The sequence below is a fragment of the Megalobrama amblycephala genome, linkage group LG16 (genome assembly GCF_018812025.1).
Source record: "Megalobrama amblycephala isolate DHTTF-2021 linkage group LG16, ASM1881202v1, whole genome shotgun sequence".
NCBI classification, from domain to species: Eukaryota; Metazoa; Chordata; class Actinopteri; order Cypriniformes; family Xenocyprididae; genus Megalobrama; species Megalobrama amblycephala.
In genome coordinates, this window is record NC_063059.1 from 40,231,541 (window position 1) to 40,252,486 (window position 20,946).

General features: G+C 35.9%; 1 protein-coding gene and 1 pseudogene across 3 annotated transcripts in view; both read left to right on the plus strand.

The window, feature by feature from the left end:
* LOC125248716 overlaps positions 1-20,946 on the plus strand; it is a 551,526-nt pseudogene that overhangs the window by 528,395 nt on the left and 2,185 nt on the right.
* Positions 1-20,946, plus strand: part of LOC125248639 (gastrula zinc finger protein XlCGF52.1-like) — a 221,620-nt gene that overhangs the window by 128,258 nt on the left and 72,416 nt on the right. The gene's annotated exons all lie outside the window — the stretch shown is intronic.

Here is a 20,946-nt window from a genome sequence, read left to right on the forward strand (position 1 = left end):
TGTTTATTATGATTCGTGGTCCAGGCTGCACCAGTTTGTTTTTATTGCCGATTTCAGAGCATGTGGCGACTACAGAGACCGCGTTTTTTTACAGTGTGTTCAGGGGACAGGCAGCTAGCGGATAGTGAGAAGATGTTTGCTGTATGTGACAAAAAATGTTTTGGCCTAAAAATGTGTGACATCACTTAGAGCACCTTTAAGAAAGAATGGAATGACAGGAATGCTGATAATATTATTTGGTTCATGAATATGTTAAGTGAAAATATATACCATTATTCACTAATGGATCTAAAGATTCAAGGAATGATCATGTAGGAGTAGGAGTGTACATACCAGAGTTTGATGTGACCATATGCAAAAGAATTAACGATAAATTATCTGTATTTACAGCCGAGGTAGTCGCCATAATCTTAGGGTTGCAATGGGTAGAAGTAAAGCCTCAAAGAATAATCATCTGCTATGACTCTGTTGCAGCTCTCAATAGCTTGATTTCAACTGAAACGATAAGAGATGATTTATTGAAAGAAATATTCATAATAATGCTAAGAATAGAGAGAATTGGAATTAATGAACAGTTTTGTTGGGTTCCAGCTCAAATTGGTGTGGAGGACAATGAGATAGCAGATTTGCCTGCAAAGAATGCACTTGAAATAAAATAATGAGTGTCCCCTTTTTAGTAAAGTTGAGGCTAAATCATTAATTAAAGGGTTAGTTTACTCAAAAATTAAATTTCTGTACTCGCCCTCATGTCGTTAAACACCTGTAAGACCTTTGTTCCTTTTCGGAACAGATTAAGGCCCTGTTGACACAAAGCCAGATCTTTCCCTATTTGTTCATCAAAGAAAGATAAAGATTTTGTGTTTTTGCACACAAAAGGTCACTTCATATTATTAAGGTTGAAACACTGCAGTCACGCTAACTGTTTGAACTTTTCTGGACCTTAAATGTGGTAATTCCATTGCTTTCAATGGAGGATAAAAAAACTCTCAGATTTCACCAAAAATTTGTGTTCCGAAGTTGAACGAAGGTCTTACGGGTGTAGAACAACATGAGGGTGAGTAACTAAAGACAGAAGTTTCATTTTTGGGTGAACTAAACCTTTATAAGAGAATCATGGAAGAAAAAGTGGGACATGGATAACAAAGGGAGACATTATTATAATATTCAGAAATTGATTAATCAAGACTTTTAAAGGGAAGAAGAGAAGAAGTGATTATAAAGATCAAGAATTGGACATACTGGTTTAAACCATTTATTGCGACCTGCCATAAAACAAGAGGAAGAGAGAGATGGTGCGTTCAAGTCATGTCGGAAAGTTCGTAGGCTATTTATGGACTGAATGCACGTGAACGCCACCATAATGTCATAAAATGTGGTAAATTCGGGATTTTCTTTAAGCCCCAGTCTGTAAGAGTTGGGGGTGTGTCAGTGAGAAACAGCAGAACTACAATATTATAGGTAGCCTATTTAGTAGTGACATTGTCCAGCTTTTGTATTTGCAAGTAGCTAATTGCCTGCACAAAATATGGTAACATTATAATATAACAATATAATTATTAACCATGATTAATTTTCATAAGGGGTGTTTTGCTTTTTTATGTTTTTAGTTAATTTATGAAGCTACTGTAAACTTTATCGTATGCAACGATAAAGTTTACAGTAGCTTCATAAATTAAAACACCCCTTAAGAAAATTAATCATGGTTTTACTATGGTAAAACTGTAGTTAACCATGACCGTCTGGTGCGATTCATGGTTTTAAAACCACCTGGTGCACATTCTTTGTTCTTCATTTTCTATTAGTTAAAGTCCTGTATTTATGTGAAATCCATTAAGGTACACAGCCATCTTACTCCGAGGAAACTTGAACGCATCAGGGTAGCGTTTCCCAAAAGCATCGTAAGCCTAAGTTGATCGTAGCTCCATTGAAAGCTTACGGTGCTTTTGGGAAACTCTGCAGAGCGTTCCTTGAGTGACGTCATTAGTATTGGACCGGTCGCAGTCACCTCAGTCAGAACAACAGCCTGTGGTTGGAGAGAGTCAGTCAGGTATGTCTTTGCAGTCACTCTCTGCATTAGAGTTAAAATATGCTGTGTTAAGTAAAGTTTCGAGTTGGTATTAATTATGGAAGTGCCGTAAAACCGGAACAAGTTTATGTTTGCGTTTTCTGCTAACAGTTCGATGTATTTTTGTAGTTTTGTTAACGCACGTCTTAGTTTTATGTTGCCGCCTGCGCGCCAAATTAGAGCGCGGGGTTTTCCTTGTTAATACATTTTTTTCCACATATAATTTTCGTGGATTGAGCCTGAAATGTCTTTATAAATATGTGTACGTGTGTTGATGTTAAAATGTATGTTTATAGCTATATGTATTTGATTAATTGCAGTCACTATTAGGGAGGACGATACTTAATGTGTTTTTTCTCATATATCCTTTAGCTGAAAGACGGCGAATCTGAAGGTGTGTGTGTTGATTATCTGTCCACTGTCAATAAACTGCAGATGTGTTCCCCAAAGACCCTGTGTCGATCGTTAATTTGAGGTAAAATCTGTTACATTTTTGACAACATTTAACATATTTATGCATTGTTTCAATTAGTTTAATGATTACTGACTGTTTAGTTTAGTGTGTGTGTGTGTGTGTGTGTGTGTATGTATGTATGTATGTATGTATGTATGTGTGTATATATATATATATATATATATATGTTAGATTCCAGTCGGAGCAGTGAAAAATAAGCAAATAAATTAGGGATAGCCTTTATGAGGTTATGCACTTAGATCATAATCTTGTACAGCAGTTGTCATCCACATTTTGACAGTATTAACAAGAGAATGACAGAATTACGATTGAATTAGGATTCACTCGAGTTTCCTCCAAAGAGAACTGAGGTAACATGTTTTAATTACCTTTTTTCACTCTATGTAGTTTGAACCAGGCATTAGCGATTATAACGTTACCTAGCTTGTTTGGTATAGATTGTACCGTAACTTGTTGGATAGTAAGAGAGTAGATCTACTGTTGTGGTTTCGCTCAATATGATGATGTGTGGGGGATCAGTGGGCTTGCTGTTGAATATCTAAGTAAGAGACGTCCTCTGCCCCAGACGAAGCATAAAATAGCTACTATGTGGAGGATGCAAGATAATAATTGTTACATGACTATGTGGTAAACCTATAACTCGTATTTAAACAACTTTCGCTTTGTGTTACACATGTCCTTACAAATACAATTTTGGCTGTATTATTTGTGTCCCCTTCAAAAATTGCTCTTGAGATGAGAAATTTTGTTGTCCTCCCAGCTGTTAGAAGAAAAATTAAGGTCATGATTCTAAATGAAGTAGCATGTGTTTATTTCAGACCAGATGGAAGTGAAAGAGAAAAGACAAGAACTGAAGTGAATTTTCAAAGGTGATGATGCTGTAGTTTGTTTCAGCCTGTTTACACCAAAAAACAACAACAAAAAAAATGGTTAATGTGCAAATGTAAAGATCTCGGACATCAACATAATGAATTATGTGAAAATAGGGAACTTTTTGCTTTTCAGATGCAGCGTTAAACATGATGGCCCCTGTACTTTTTAAATGCAGATTGAACAAAAACACAGTGATCACAGTTCACACCTGCAGTGAAGCTCCTCCCACAACAATTCACCAATAAATACTGGGAATATTCACATCATCCTACAAGAGAAGGACAAACTCCAGGTGTAGCAGCTGAAATCTGTGTGACTGTTAAAGATGGAGTTTATTAAAGAGGAGATTGAAGACATGAGTGATCCAGAACCATCCAGAATAAAAGATGAAGAAACTGAGGAACAAATAGGTTGGTGTTCATTCTTGATTCTTCATTGTTGACTGCTTTGGAAGATGTGAAATATGCAGTATATGGATGATAAATGATAGAGAAATGCACCTAAATTATCATAGCCTTATATAGCAGTTGTCAAACACATTTGACCTATATTAACAAGTGAATGACAGAACAAAACTTTGCCTCATGAAACATCTGATACCTGATCTGTGTTGCGAGAGAAGCGACACTTCCTCATGCATAATTCCGCAATTATAATCTTATGCATACTACAGCGCAGTGATTAGATTAAATGAGCTTTATGTCGAGAATCGCTCAAAACTGTCTACGTCAGCATGTTCGACCATGCCCATACTTGGGCCGAAAGTACACGATTACGTCAGATTTTGTGACGTTGCTCCGACTCAGCTTTTCAAACCGGAAGACAGAAATTGCTCTGAAAAATGCAAAAATAACTATTTTTCACTTATGAATACATTAATGAGTACCTTTAGTGTTTTCAATGATGTGCAGCCTATACATATCTGTTTACATCTCAAAAAAGTGTTTTGGGGTTTCATGACATTTTAAAGATACATAAGAAGCAGCTAGCGATTCAATGCAATCGCCATCACCTGCTTTCAAATGGAGCAGCATTTAATAGACAGAGCCGTAGTTCACTGATAAGCTACGCAATATCGCGTTCATTATCGAAGGCGATTCATCTGCGATAATGAACGTGATATTGTGTAGCTTGTCAGTGATCTACGGTTCTGTCTATTAAATGGTGCTCCATTTGAAAGCAGGTGATGGCGATTTTGCGGTAATCAGGGAACCGGCTTTACTGACGAAATGCACGTGACAATCGCATGCGATATATCGCCCAGCCCTAGGCTGTATATTAACTTATTAAGAGAAAACTGGTAGGTCTACGTAAAATCTGATATTAAGCATCCCCATATCTCTTATCATAACACCTCTGCAAAGATTTGACTGAGATCGGTAGTCGAATCTGGCTCCTCCTATCTAAGCTTCAAATTGTCGACTATTCAGGGTCACCCCTACTACGCACTGTTCTTGAGCTAATCTGAAGTCCACACAAAGTTTGGATGTATGTAGCTATTGACTTTGCAGAAAATTGGCGACTTCTGCACACTGCGCCTCAGCATGTGTTGACCCCGCTCTGTGATTTTATGTGGCCTACCACTTCGTGGCTGAGTTGCTGTTGTTCCCAATTACTTCCACTTTGTTATGATATTATTAACAGTTGACCGTGGAATATTTAGAAGTGAGGAAGTTTCACAAATGGACTTACTGTACAGTTGGCAACCTATCACGGTACCACGCGTGAATTCACAGAGCTCCTGAGAGTGACCCATTCTTTCACAAATGTTTGTAGAAGCAGTCTGCGTGTCTAGGTGCTTGATTTTATACACCTGTGGCCATGAAATTAATAGGAAGACCTGAATTCAAAGATGTGGAGGGGTGTCCCAATACTTTTGGCAATATAGTGTATGTTAGAAACGATGCATCCTGATACAAATAACAACTTGTATCCTATGCACACTTTTTAAATCACATAGTTAACTATTATGCAGACGCACCAATGCAAATCAGTGAAATTTACCATCCCTACTTTCTGCTATTAAATCAGGGTTCACTTGAACTAATTCTAACTTGATGTGTATTTTAGACCAGGTGGAAGTGAAACAGCAAAGAGAAGAACTGAATGAACTGGAGGAGGAACATCAGAACTTTAAAACTCATAGAACAAACACCAAAACACTGCACATCTGCCCTCAGTGTGGAAAGAGTTTCAAACGTAAAGAACAACTTAAAACACACATGAGAATTCACACTGGAGATAAACCGTATACCTGCACTCAGTGTGGAGAGAGTTTCAGACAAAAAGGAAACCTTGACAGACACATGAGAATTCACACTGGAGAAAAACCGTTTACATGCACTCAGTGTGGAAAGAGTTTCAAATGTAAAGAACAACTTAAAACACACATGAGAATGCACACTGGAGAGAAACCGTATACCTGCGCTCAGTGTGGAAAAAGTTTCACAGTAAAAGGAAAACTTACAACGCACATGAGAATTCACACTGGAGAGAAACCGTATACCTGTACTCAGTGTGGAAAGAGTTTCAGAGAAAAAGGAGCCCTTGACAGACACGCGAGAATTCACTCTGGAGAGAAACCGTATACATGCACTCAGTGTGGAAAGAGTTTTACTGTAAAAGGATTCCTTAACACACACATGAAAATTCACACTGGAGAGAAACCGTATACCTGCACTCAGTGTGGAAAGAGTTTCACAGAAAAAGGAGTCCTTAACAAACACATGAAAATTCACACTGGAGAGAAACCGTATACCTGCACTCAGTGTGGAGAGAGATTCACACAGAAAGGAAGCCTTAAAACACACATGAGAATTCACACTGGAGAGAAACCGCATACATGCACTCAGTGTGGAAAAAGTTTCACAGTAAAAGGACAACTTACAACACACATGAGAATTCACACTGGAGAGAAACCATTTACATGCACTCAGTGTGGAAAGAGTTTCACACGAAAAGGAGAACTTACAACACACATAAGTATTCACACTGGAGAGAAACCGTATACATGCTCTCAGTGTGGGAAGAGATTCAGACAAAAAGGACAACTTACAACACACGTAAGAAATCACACTGGAGAGAAACCGCATACATGCACTCAGTGTGGAAAAGGTTTCACACAAAAAGGAGAACTTACAACACACATGAGAATTCACACTGGAGAGAAACCGCATACATGCTCTCAGTGTGGAAAGAGTTTCGCATATTTCACTGGTCTCAGAGATCATCTGCTCCGTCACTCTGGAGAAAAGCCATTTAACTGTGATCAGTGTGGTAAAAAGTTTATTTCTTCAACACATCTAAAACAACACCTGACAGTTCATTCAGATGAGAGGCCTTATGTGTGTTCTTTTTGTGGAAAGAGTTTTTCAAGGCTGGGTATATGTAAACAGCACCAGAAAACACATGATGAAGTGAGAGATTATATGTGCTTTGACTGTGGGAAGAGCTTTATTACAGCATCTTACCTGAAACTGCACCAAAGAATTCATACTGGAGAAAAACCTTACAAGTGCTCATATTGTGACAAGAGTTTCACTATATCTGGAACTCTGAAAAAACATGAGCGACTTCATACTGGAGAGAAGCCATAATTACTTGGTGTGGAGAGAGTTTCACCCAATCAAATCATCTAGTGGCTCATATTAAAAAACATTGTTCTGTGATACAGTGAGCAAATGTTTTCTTCAGATTCAAAACTTCCAAGTAAATGTGTAGTTACTTAAACTAGTGTGAGCTGTGAAATGCACAAGATTTATATTTTATATGTTGGAGAACAAGAAAATTATTGAAATTCTTTGAATATTACTCAATGAAATACCACAATTAAAAGAGACTAGAAACAAATGTTATGTGTTAATATGTGAAACAATCCACCGAATTTGAGTTTTTAGATTTAATATGGAGGAGTTTTTTCCCAATTTTGTTTAGTTACATAAAACCTGTTTAATAAACATTTATTTAAAAGTGATTAAGAAGAATTCATAAAGAATAAAGATAAATTAATAAAGAATTCATACAGCTGTACAATGAGGGACTTTTATTCTGTTGAGCAGAACCGATGAACAATTGATGACTAAATGGTTCGTTGTCGGGTTGACCAATCAGCAGAAAGAGGCGTTTCATTCCCGCCCACATGTAGAGATCGAATATTCAAGCTGATTATTCTTTTCCAACCCCAGAATTTTTTTGTTTTAATTTTAAAAATGATAAATAAATAAAAAAATGTGGTTTTAAAAATATTAAATGCCCCTTTCTGCTGGTTTGTCAGCCGAAGATCAAACCGTGCCATCATCAGTTCTTCCTCAGTTTTGCACAGAAGAATAATAGTCTGCAGTTGTACGGATTCTTAACACGTATATTGCAACTACATTTCTCATCAAACAACCAGACTAACTAAAGGCTCAACACAACTCATACTGGGGCACGACCTAGACAGGGCTTTCTTCTTTGTAGACCAGCGGTTCTCAAAGTGCCAGGGAAGTCTGCAAAATAATTTGCTATAGCCTACTGTTGAGGAAATTTTAATTTTTCATATGATTTTACCTGTATTCTTGTGACATATAATGCTTATGGAATATGATATGATGTTAGAAATTGAAAGAGCAAGATATGGTATGGGAACATGCAAGATGTATGTTAAAAACATGTTTGTACTAACAATGTGTGGAAAGTTACAGTCACAAAGAGATGTTCCAAATATGGTAAAAGGACAGAGGCTTAGGCCTTGGAGGTTAGAGATATAAAAGTGAGGGGAAGCTTTCGTTCTTGGTCTTATACTCTGCAGCTCCTTTTGAGCCTGTATGACTGACCTTTCTTGCAATAAATAAATCTTTCGAAAGACAATTAGATGTGTTTGTCTTTTATATCACAGCTATGCAGATGACACCCAGATTTACCTAGCCCTATCACCTAACGACTACAGCCCCATTGACTCCCTGTGCCAATGCATTGATAAAATTAAAAATTGGATGTCCCTAAACTTCCTTCAGTTAAACAAAGACAAAACTGAAGTCATTGCGTTTGGAAACAAAGATGAAGTGAACATGTACCTTCACTCTAAGGGTCAAACAACTAAAAATCAAGTCAGGAATCATGGTGTGATTTTAGAGTCAGACCTGAGTTTTAGTAGTCATGTAAAGACAGTAACTAAATCAGCATATTATCATCTCAAAAATATTGCAAGAATTAGATGCTTTGTCTCCAGTCAAGACTTAGAGAAACTTGTTCATGCTTTCAAGACAGCTGCAGCTCGTACAGAACGCTGCTGCCAGGATTCTGAGCAGAACCAGAAGATATGAACACATCACACCAGTCCTCAGGTCCTTGCACTGGCTTCCAGTTGCATTTAGAATTGATTTTAAAGTACTGCTACTTGTTTATAAATCACTCAATGGCCTAGGACCTCAATACATTGCAGATATGCTCATAGAATATAAACCTAACAGATCACTCAGATCATCAGGATCAAGTCACTTATAAATACCAAGGGTTCACTCAAAGCAGCGAGAGTCTGCTTTTAGCTGTTACGCCAGCCGCAGCTGGAACCAGCTTCCAGAAGAGATCAGGTGTGCTCCTACAGTAGCCACATTAAAATCCAGACTCAAAACACATCTTTTTACCTATGCATTTGCTGATTGAGCACTGTGCTATGTCCGAACGGTTTATACTTTATTACAAAAAAACTCCCTGAAATTTCCTAACTCTTCCATCTAGATAGCGAAATTATCTGTTTTTTCTTATATCTATTTCTTATGTGTTCCATTATTATTATGTAATTGGTTCTTCTTTATGTAAAGCACTTTGAATTACCATTGTGTACGAAATGTGCTATACAAATAAAATTGCCTTGCCTTGCCTTAAGCAAGTCGAATTTTTGCCACAACACCTACGTACCATATTTTCCAGACTGTAAGTCACGTTTTTATCACGTGATCATCAGTGACTTACGGAAGCTAAGAGGCCATGGATTATAATTATTTTTCTTTCGTTTCCTTGTGATCACAACTTAATTTTAAAGTTAAGTTGTGATCTTGAGATAACAAAAGTTATTTTCTCTTTATCGCGACTTAACATTCACGCAAGAGTGACAAAATGCTTTATGGTAATTCAAAAACAATGTATATATTATGACTTTATAAGACAATTTCGAAAATTACCCACCTCCATCGAGATTTCTTGTACTGTATTTGCAAAACTACTGTGCTGGTGAGCTTTGTAGTCATTGTAGTCCAGAGCTGCGCTTGGAGTATTTACGACAGTGTGATTCACTGAAGAAACCTGTAGGAGGAGCTTTGCAAATCTTACTGAGTTCTGCTTTAATCTTCTCTAAGTTACACAAAAGTGCCAACAGGTGCATGCAGGTGCATGCTGCTATGCATGACTCATCACAGTCTCACTACCACAATTGTAATAATGGGTCGACAGAGTGAGGATCCATTTGCAGAAAAAATATCTGCAAGTAAATGAAACAAGTTATCAAAATTTGAAAAAATAGGTTGCGCTCTCTGCTCTCAAATGCTGGGGGCTTGGCCGCTGTCGGTGCTGAAACCACACCCACTCACGAGAGCTGCAGTCTCAACTGACTTGTCTAATAAGTCAAGCATACTGATGCATATAAAAAGAATCATGTTAGAGGAGTGCAAATTTTAGTAGAGTTACTATGGACTACCTACTAATTATAACAATAGCACACACGGCAGGTTCCTGCTCTGCAGAACATAAACTCCAAGACAAGACAACAACAACAAACACACAAACCAAGAGAAAGAGCATTAGAGGGAGACCATGGAGCCACCTCAGTGGTCATAGATGTACCTGTCCATTAGATGCTGAGCAAATGTTATTTTAAATAGTCTTATTGATGTTATAGTTCTGATGTGCTGTGGGATCTCATTCCAAGCTTTAGTGAGCACATGAAAAAAGATCTCTGTCCATAGCAGTTCCTAAAGGCCGGTAAAGGCAAAAGTCCATTTGTAACAGATCTCGTAGTGCGCTCGAACCTTGAGCTGGGTTTTGGAACCAACGCAGTAAGTGCTGCTGAGGTGTGTCCATTTAAGATTTGACAATACAAGTTCATCCCATGGCTTATTTTATAGTTCTGAAATGTCAAGGCATTAGACAGAGATCTGGAAGCCTGTTATGGATCTTGTAGGCTCTATTATAGAGTCTTGTTACTGGTTCAAGGATTTCATTTGTTGTAAGTGACCAAACAGGTAAACAGTACGACAGAGTGGACATAATGATGGCATGAAGATATGTTTTAGAGACAGAAAGAGACAAATATGGTCTAATTTTACTATAAACAAATAACTTTTGGTTTAACTTTCTGGTTAGGGTTTGGACATGCACAGAATAAGTGAGATGTGAGTCAAGAGAGACTCCCAGATACTTGTACGTGGATACAATACAAGAGCTTTTGATTGGAGAAGGTGATGGGATGGATAGCTGAGTAAAAGTACATACATTCTTTTTTCTTGATATTAAGTGTTAAATGGTTATCTTGCAGCCAGTTATGTAAATGCTGCAGATCTGTGTTAAGTTTGTGATCAATTGTGTCAATCTTTGAGCCAGACTGACAAATAACAGTGTCATCAGCATTTAACAAAGAACTAGAAAAATTAAGCACATGAGGAAGATCATTAATGTACATAAGGAAAAGTAAAGGACCTAAAATGCTGCCCTGTGGAACTCCCATAGAACACACTCGTGTCTGTGATGTTACTGAGCCAATTTTTACAGTCTGAGATCTGTCACTTAAATATGATGTAAACACGTCTATTGCAGAGGAGGACAAATGAAAAGAAAGAAGTTTATTTAACAAAATTTGATGATTAACAGTATCGAAGGCTTTTTGAAAATCTATGTATATAACTCCGGTAACCTGACCCTTGTTTAAAGACGCACGTATCTGCTCAGTAAAAAGCAGCAAAGCGTTAGATTAATTTGATTTTCAAAATAGAGCTGTTTGGCTTTGCACAATTCAAAATTACAATTGTTTCTATACTGTATGAAAATAAGCTTAGCCTCAGGTGTTTTTAGTCATCTGTAGGCTTTCAGAGAGGAAGCCTTCTTTTTGTATACCTAATATGTATTTTACAGGTAGTAGTAAATTTTTGACGTATTGTCGCCACTCTTTTGTGGAAATTTGACAGAACATATTTTATTTTTTACATTTCTTTGTAGGAAACCACACACATACAAATAAACACTCTTCTCAAACAGCATCCTAACCAAGATTGTATTTATTACGTGTGTATTGGGACCCGACTGAAGTCCTTCTTTACATTAATAGTTTAGCATCCAAATGTTCCATCACAAATATGGAAACTTTGGACCAAATGAGAGATGCACGAACCCAACATCGGTGCAGTTTCAGTTTCGATTCAAATAAATAAGCTTAGGTTTGGCTTTAAAGTAAATGCTTTTCTGTTTGAATGACACCATTTTTAGGCTTATTTTTATTATACATGCTTATGTTTTTTCATTCTTGTTTTTTTGTGTGAATAACATTCATTTTAAGATTTGTCATGGAGGAAGAGGAAGTATACGCATAGCCTACATGTTAATAGTGTTTATAATGTTTATTAATGTTGCATTTGTGTAGACAAATTCATTTATGGCCTTAACTATGTATGCATATGCATATGCAAGAGAAATAGGCTAGGATAAAGGCGCTTATTTTATAAATATGAATTTTGCATCTTTTCCTGACACTGTCCATTAGTCTACTTCTTAGGCCTGTTTTGTTTAGCTGGTCATCTCTCAAAATCTGTGTGAGAAAGCTGCAGGACAAACTGAACAGAGCAGAGAGAAAGCACAATGACTTTCCTTTGAAATTTGTCAGAAAAAATTACACATACCATTTTTGTTTGACATCAATTAATACTCAATATTAATCAAATAAATGGAGCAAAAACAAAGTTATGACTGCTGCGTATTTCCTGTACACTGGTATACTGGTTCCTGTTTGCTTAGAGTCAGACATTTGATTTTACAGAGTCAATAATTATTTGCATCTTTTCTTACTTGATAATTACTTTGCAAAATCTGCAAAGACATATTCATGTCATTTACTTAATTACTAATGTTTATATGTTGTTTGTTTCCTGATTGTACAAAAAAAGCTGTAAAATTTTAAACATAGGGTGAATTGCCCTAAAGTGGGACACTGCCTAATGTGGGACACCTAAGGTTTAGTGTTTGTAGGTCCCGCATAAATACATGAATGTCAGTGAAACTATAGGTTATCTGAAGCTGTGGTGCCATGTGATCAAAATCACATAGCTTCTCAAATGTCCAGTCATATATGAGACTGTAGCAATCATCAAAAAAGAAGGACCTTGTATGAAAGCCACCCAAAGGTCAATGACATAGAGTTTTGACAAACTTGACATTAAGGAGTATAAATTAATTTTAAACAAAAAAATCATGATACCTTTTGGCCTAATGTGCTTATGAAATGTATGTCCATCAAAAAATACTATAACATTGTATGTGTAAACTATATATTTTATATTTTTATCAAATTTCCTAGTGTCCCACTTTAGGAAATGTGGTTTCAAAAAGTGGGACAGTATTATTGCCTAATGTGGGACAGTACTTTAGTCAGTCAAAAATGTGTGGTGGGGCATGGTTTGTGGGACAAAAATGGTTATTTACAGTGTTTTAGTGTTGCTATGCAATAATAGAATGATTGTGTGTGTTTGTTGTTTAGTGAAATAGAAAACATTAGGCCAAATAAACATTTATGCAGTTCACAGCACTTTTATGAATTTTGACTCAATGTTCAATCCAGCCTAAAGTTTGTTCAAGGCTTTTTTAAATTTATTTTTTGCAGGCTGCAAGATTTTATATTGTGCCTTCAAATAAGCCTAGGCTATGCCTGTTGAAGAGAACAGTGAAGAATTCTTACTGTGCATTTAACTCTTTTCTATATATGACGTAACATAGCCTATGAAAATAGTTGCCTAATGTCTTTACAATAAATGCATCAAAACTATTATATTGTATTATTTTTCTGATGATGTTCAATTATCAATCAGTCCATCCATAACCAAGAAGAGAATTACTAACTTAAGAAGATTTTTACTATTCTGCATGAATCAAATGATTTTGGCCTTTTATCATAGACTTTGGCCTTTTCATAGACCTTTTATTATTATGATTATTATTATTATCATTATTATCATTATTATTATCATTATTATCATCATTATTATCATTATTCTTATTATCATCATCAGATTTTGGCCTTTTATCATAGAATTTTCAGTGTCCCACATTAGGAAGCACCAGATTTTTTTAGACGACTTGCACTAAGAGCACTAATATGTCTATAATTTCTTTTATGAATGTGTTATCCCCATTTTCTCTTTTGATTTGATTAGGAGACATCCTGGGTTTTTAAAAATGGTATTGTGTGTGAATTTAATGTTTTGGCTACAAATTGCAATATGTCACAGAAGTCTGAAATGCAAAAATGTCCCACATTAGGGCAATTCACCCTACTAAAACATAGAGTTGCCTGTTTTCTTGATTTGCAGATGGTTTAAAATGCCATTAAAACTGCTACAGTAAAAGTTGCAAGTGTGTACAAATATAAAGGATTTGTAGTGTTGAGAGGTTTTTGGGTAACTGTTCCAGCAAACGTTTATTTCTTTTAATTGGAAGATTCTGAAAAAATTAAACAATTAAATATGTGCTAAACAATTATATTGTTTATATTCCTTTACTTTATGTGTATATCATCTTTATTTTGTTCTGTAAGACAGAGGAAAAATATGTATTATTGTTTATAAATAATATTTTTAGTTCGCTTTGTGAGTGACGTCATCTGTAATGGACCGGTCGCGCGCCTGCGGTTCAAATTCAAAACAGCCTGTGACTGGAGAGTCACTAACCAAGAAACTAAAAGAAGAAGAAGAAGAGGAGAGTCACTAAGGTAAGTTTCTGCGTTAATGAGGGAAATATGCTGAATTAACTGAACTTTCGATTTGGTATTAATTATAGAAGTGCCATAAAACGGAACAAGTTTATGTATGCGCTTTTCTGCCAACAGTTCGCTGTATTTTTGGAGTTTTATAAACGCACGTCTTTGTTTTATGTTGCCGCCTACGCGCAAATTAGAGCGCGGGGTTTTCCCTATTAATGAGTTTCTCCACATATAATTTTGGTGGATTGAGTCTGTGGAAATGTCGTTTAGTGTAGTAAATGTGTATAGCTTTCATTTTTATGTTAAAATTTATGTTTATAGCCATATCTGTGACCTGTGTAGGCTATTCGATGAATTGCAGTTATTAGGGAGGACGATACTTAACGTGTCTTTTCTCATACATCCTTCAGCTGAAAGACTGTGAATCTGAAGGTGTGTGTGTTGTTTTTCTGCCCACTGTCAATAAACTGCAGACGTGGTCCCCGAAGAGCCTGGCGTTGGTCGTTAATTTAAGGTAAAATATTTTACATTTTTTGAAAACATTCACTGGTGTGTAATTTGATTTGTAAAAATGAAAGTTCAATTTCAGCAGCGGCACTTCAATGTGATGACAAAAAAGACAGCATAATGCAAAATAATGTCAAGAAAACATGTTCAATAAACTGCATGATGGTTGCACGCGCACATAGTGCGCCCAGTGTAGTCAGCTTCATTAACAAATCACTCTTATGAACCGGTTCTTTGTGAGTCAAAAACACACAGCGCAGCCAAGTTCACCTACAAATTGTTTTCCCATTTGTACATGAATTGGAAAATTACTGCTTCTTGGCTAGTTCAGAAGTCCTCTGAGAAATGTGATCCCATCCAAATATGCCTGAGATTCATTTTGTGATTTTTTTTTTTTTTTTTTGGTGAGCCGATTCTCCAACCACCCATTCCACTTTCATCATGGATAAAGCCATCCGACGAAACAATAACATGAAATCAATAAGAAGATCCCAAACACAGAAACTAATAGCAGAGTTAATGCATTTTATTTTTTCTCGATTGCTAACACATTATAAGGGATTCAGTTGGCCCAGTTTCCCAAAACCATCAGTTCTCAAAACAAAGACACATTTGTCAAAACGTTTAACAATAGCCCTATTCGGACAGGACTAGTTTCACAGGGGGACGTTAGAGAAATTTCTGTTTCACAGACGTACTTTGAGATTTTAATCCCGTCCGAATCTGCCATGTCTGTCTTTTTCTCACACGACCTCTGTAAAAATTCCAGAGCAAATTACCTACTGTTTTTCGTCAAACTCGGCGGTCCTCAGAGAAATCTAATCCTGTCCGAATGCGAATGTCTGTGATTTCCGAAAATGTTTTTTCCAAAACGCTTTTTCTTGTGTGTTTTGGTCAACGTGAACTACCGTACAATCTCTCGCTATCACGCCGGTATTCAAGTTTCTTCTTTTTACGCACCGATAATGGATGTAGATGTGTTTGGTACACTGCGAAGAAATAAAAAAAATAAATCAACAAGAAGAGCCAAATCACGTAAACTGTTAAGACTGGCTACTGTAATATCAGTTTCAGGTAAGATTACTTTCATTTCTGCACTTAATTACATAACGTGTAAATTATATAAGTTAAAACTTTTTTTTCCAGTGGGTTTATTACAAGAACCCAGTTCTATTAAATCATGATGATAAATGTATGTTTAGTTTTTTTCACACTACAATTTTTATAAAAATGTTTACAAAACACTAAATGTGTTAGGACGTTTTACTTTATATTTCAAAGTGCATTCTGAACACGTGATCTTCTGAAATGCCCACATGTAAAACACAGACACTCCTACCTCGGTAATAAACACGGAGATGTTAGTCCCGTCCGAATCCGTACATAAAATCACAGACGTAGGTTAATAAGAATTGTTACTCAAACGTCGTTTGGAAAACTAGTCCCGTCCGAATAGGGCTAATGACAATGTTAGGAAGAAAACTTAAGACACACCAGTCGTAATCTTAGAGAGAGCTGAAATAGTCATTTATGGGGGTTTTAAACTTAAGTTACACATACAGTGTAATGGACCCTTCGCTACGCCCCGCCCTCCTTAGTTACTGTTGCTACGCCTGTCAAGCTTTCGAGCCTGGCAAGTCATTTACAGTACGTATGCACCGGTGTCAGACATTTTCAAGGAGATAATTAGTCATTTTTGGCGAACAGGTGAAATATCTGAGAGAGCAAGACAAAAGGGACTGAAGTATGCATTTGAGGGATATATCCACGACATAATATGCAACTGATTAAAAAATTATTTGATCAAAATTTAAGCTAAAGCTCCCAGCGCAAGCAGCAGACGCCTCATACGTTGACCATCCAAATGGGAAACACTAATACATGTAATATCAATATTACATCATTGTTGTCATGATAAATAACACAAAATTACTGTACTTGCATTATTATAAGGGTAGGTTTAGAGTTGGGGTAGGTGTAGATGTTAATAAAGCCATAAACCACATTAATATCACGCTGGAAGCACAATCTGATTTTGTCCGATTTTGATAACGTTACCTACTATTTCAATGGGAGGTAGCAAAATCTCACAGGGTAGCACAAATTTTCAGAACACCGGCATTTCTCTTCTTGGGTTTTAGGTTTCGGGAAGGAAAAAAATTCCACCAGCCCATCTAAACTTTTAGGATACCGGGTATCAGATTAACACAATCCATACGCACAACGCTTCGGCATGTTCCCTCGCTCGAAAGTTTGACATACCTCCCGCGCCTAGTTACAGTTGCTAAACCACGATTGGCCTGTGGCGGTTTTCGGGCGTGGCTTAGCGAAGGGTCAATTACAGTACTTTTAATGAGGGAATTTACTTTTTTTTTTTACTTTATACTGTAATTGACAGTATATTGTATTGTATTGTGCATACCAAGTTCATATACATGTACTTTACTCATGCTTTTCATTTACTGCAAGATCACTTTATAATAGTAAAGTTAAAAGTATTTTTTTCCAAAAGTTAATTGCTGTATTTTACTGTATATGCATCTGTAAATTTATTTTTGTATTTTTGTGTAGTAGACATTGAGCAGCAAAATAATTCCTGAATCCCAATAAAAGGTTTTTGTTAAAGCGTTAAATGAATTGGTTTGTGGAACTTGGTGTATTTTGAGTTGTGAAAAAACAAATGTTTCATGAATTGTGCGTTAGCAATCAAGAAAAACAATAACTAGATTGAAAAGTTTAAAAGACAAATTTATAATGACTTGTCGGATGAGATGTTAAACTGAAAAATCCCATGGCACTTCTTGTAAATACCGTAACTTTAATACCGTAACTTGTTGGATAGTAAGTCAATGACATTTGGCTAATGTTGAAGATCATCACCATATTGAATTAATTTAAAACAGGGAACCTTTGGCTTTTTCAGAAGCTGTGTTAAACATGATGGCCCTTTACTTCTTAAATGCAGATTGAGCAAAAACACATTGATCACAGTTCACACCTGCAGTGAAGCTCCTCCAACAACAATTCACCAATAAATACTGGGAATATTCACATCATCCTACAAGAGAAGGACAAACTCCAGGAGTAGCAGCTGAAATCTGTGTGATTGATAAAGATGGAGTTTATTAAAGAGGAGATTGAAGACATGAGTGATCCAGAACCATCCGGAATAAAACATGAAGATACTGAGGAACAAATAGGTTGGTGTTCATTCTTGATCCTTCATTGTTGACTGCTTTGGTGGATGTGAATTAATAATCAGTATATGGATGATAAATGATCAAGAAATCCATCTAAATGTCATAACCTTGTATACTGGTAAATGTAAAGTGCGTTAGCAGCAATGCATAAAAAGTTAAATACAATTCACACAAATACACATAGAGCAGTTGTCGAACACATTTCACCTATATTAACAAGTGAATGATGACAGAACAAAACTTTGCCTCATGAATAAAACTTTCTTAAATGTCATCCTAAAAGTGTGCATATGCATAAAAGCCAGATTATGTACGCACAAAAGTTTTCAGATTTATAATACCATGCTTACGTCAGAACCTGCGCAAAATTCCCTTTATAAAACCCAGTCAGCTGAAGATTGTGCGTACAAGAATCTCCACCCCGTCTCCTCCCTGAAATAACCATATATGGAGCTTATAACGTCTAGTTTTACTATGCATTAAGTCATCTGCATATTATTTCCACACATATTTTCATCCATGTTTAACTACAAGACAAAAGGAAATTATCACAATAAATGATAAAAATCATTCACTATCCTTGTCTTGTTTTAGAAAATAAATAAATCAAAATTGTTTAATACTGTTCACTGTTCAAGTTTTCAATTAAAAGTTACTCTCATTCTATTCCACTGGCCAAATAGTATTTTTTTTTTTTTTTTTTTTTTTTTTACATATCAAAATTATGCAATTTTGCCCATAAGGTAAAAATATTTAAGAATGTTTATGCATTTTTAATGGCAATGGATAGGCCACATTTTTTAATTGTAAATAATTGTCTGACTCAGTGTGACACTGACAAAACATTTTAAAAATAAAACATAGGGCCTACATATCTTACTGTGTCTTTCAAATACAATGGCATTTTTCAAAATATTGGGGAGACCATGTAATTTCTGTGTTAAACTCCATTAAGGAGAGTGACATATTTAATCTAAATGTGAAAATTGCAATTTTTAAATTGAAAACGGAGTTTAAAATCATACTGTTTACTTTATTACGCTCATTCCAGTAAAACAGTGCATACGCACAGTCTAGAGCTCCTGAATGGTGCGGCAAGTTTATTTTTTTTAAAACCCGATATGTGCGTGGAAAATTAAGTGTGCACATTTCAGTGCCTTTTCTGTGCATACACAACGTTTAGCCAATGATACGATACATTAAAGATACATATAAAGCAGTTACTGATTCGATGCGATACGTTGCACCCCTATTATTACTAACATTACTGTAATATGAAGTAGAGCAGGACCGAGTGTTGTGGGAGCTGAACGAGGCCACTGGAGCGATTGATCAACACACGCCTCACGAGCAGCAGAACTTTTATTATGGCACAGTCGGCACTGCTTCTCCTTTTCCGGTCATGAGTATGAGGTAACGCAGCTCTGTTTATCACATTAGATACATTTTGAGTGTGATGAAAATTATGTTATAACGTTACTCTGTGCGTTCGCTCGGCGGCTGTTGTGAGACACTGTTACACACTGCAGTAAGAAAGATCGATTTTAGAATATCATATTAAAAGCTGGATAGCTTGTGTTGATAAATGACATGCAGTTAATTTGAAAACTTCTGAATGATTGAGAAAAAAAGACAAGACATGTTGAGCTATATAACAACAATTAGTTTTCTGTCTACAAATATATCCAAACAGTTGTTCCCTTGTCTATCAAAACATGTAATATATTAAAGCGAAATATTATTTCTACAAAATAAAACCGGAAACTGAGGGTAACGCGGGTATGACGCAATTGACAGGCGACTCCTCACACGTCCTGGAGCCTTGGTTAAAATTGAAATTTTCTCACGATTTACAAATAGTTGGAAACATTTGGGATGTTGTAAGTTCTCAAGTGAACAAAATATATAACATTGGCCTAGTGGTTTTTGGATATTTTACTGCAAAAATATTACATATTGCACCTTTATATTTTTCTGGTAATCAAATGAAGGGAAAAAACTTTAATTTATTTTTAATTAAATGGAATTTAAATAAACCCCTTTAATTTTTTGGCAAGCAAAGTGGTGCACTACAGGGTTTACTGTTAAAATTAAAACATGGATGAAAAAAACTGATTATTCCTTCAAAAATAAAATCTTGATGGTATTATTATTATTATTATTATTAGTAGTAGTAGTAGTAGTATCACATTAAGACATACATAATATGGTACAGTAGTAATACAAAATTAGTATATAGTACTACAATATTACTATGGCTATATTTCTGTCACAAGTTAAACCGAACTTTTATTTTGATGGGTAGTGGTGAAGATCTCAAAGTTTCTGTGTGTGTAAATGATATGACAATACTTTTTCTCAAATTTAAAGGTGAAATGCCCATGACTCTCAGAGCATCTCTGGAGATGAAGTTTGTGTTCAGGTCATCATATAGTCAAAAAACACTGCGAGCACCATGTGCTTCTAAACTTATTTGTGCGTCTGTGCCATTCATTCATACACAGAACATGCAAGATTCATATTCAAATAGTCTTCTTGCGGTTTAATATTCACAGACACTAGTCCATATCAGGATTTGATTTTGATTTAATAAATAGTTTTTACTGATGCAAATATGTTGGAAACGATGCATCACAATACAAATGCCAACTTGTGTCCGATGCTTTAAATCAGTGCATCCCATCCTTAACTTTTATGCCAATGCACTGATGCTAATTTGTGAATCTTACCAGACCTACTTTCTGCTATTAAATCAGGGTTTACTTGAACTGATTCTAACTTGATGTGTATTTTAGACCAGGTGGAAGTGAAACAGCAAAGACAAGAACTGAATGAAGTGGAGGAGGAAAATCATAACTTCAAAATTCAAGGAACAAATGGCAAAAAGCTG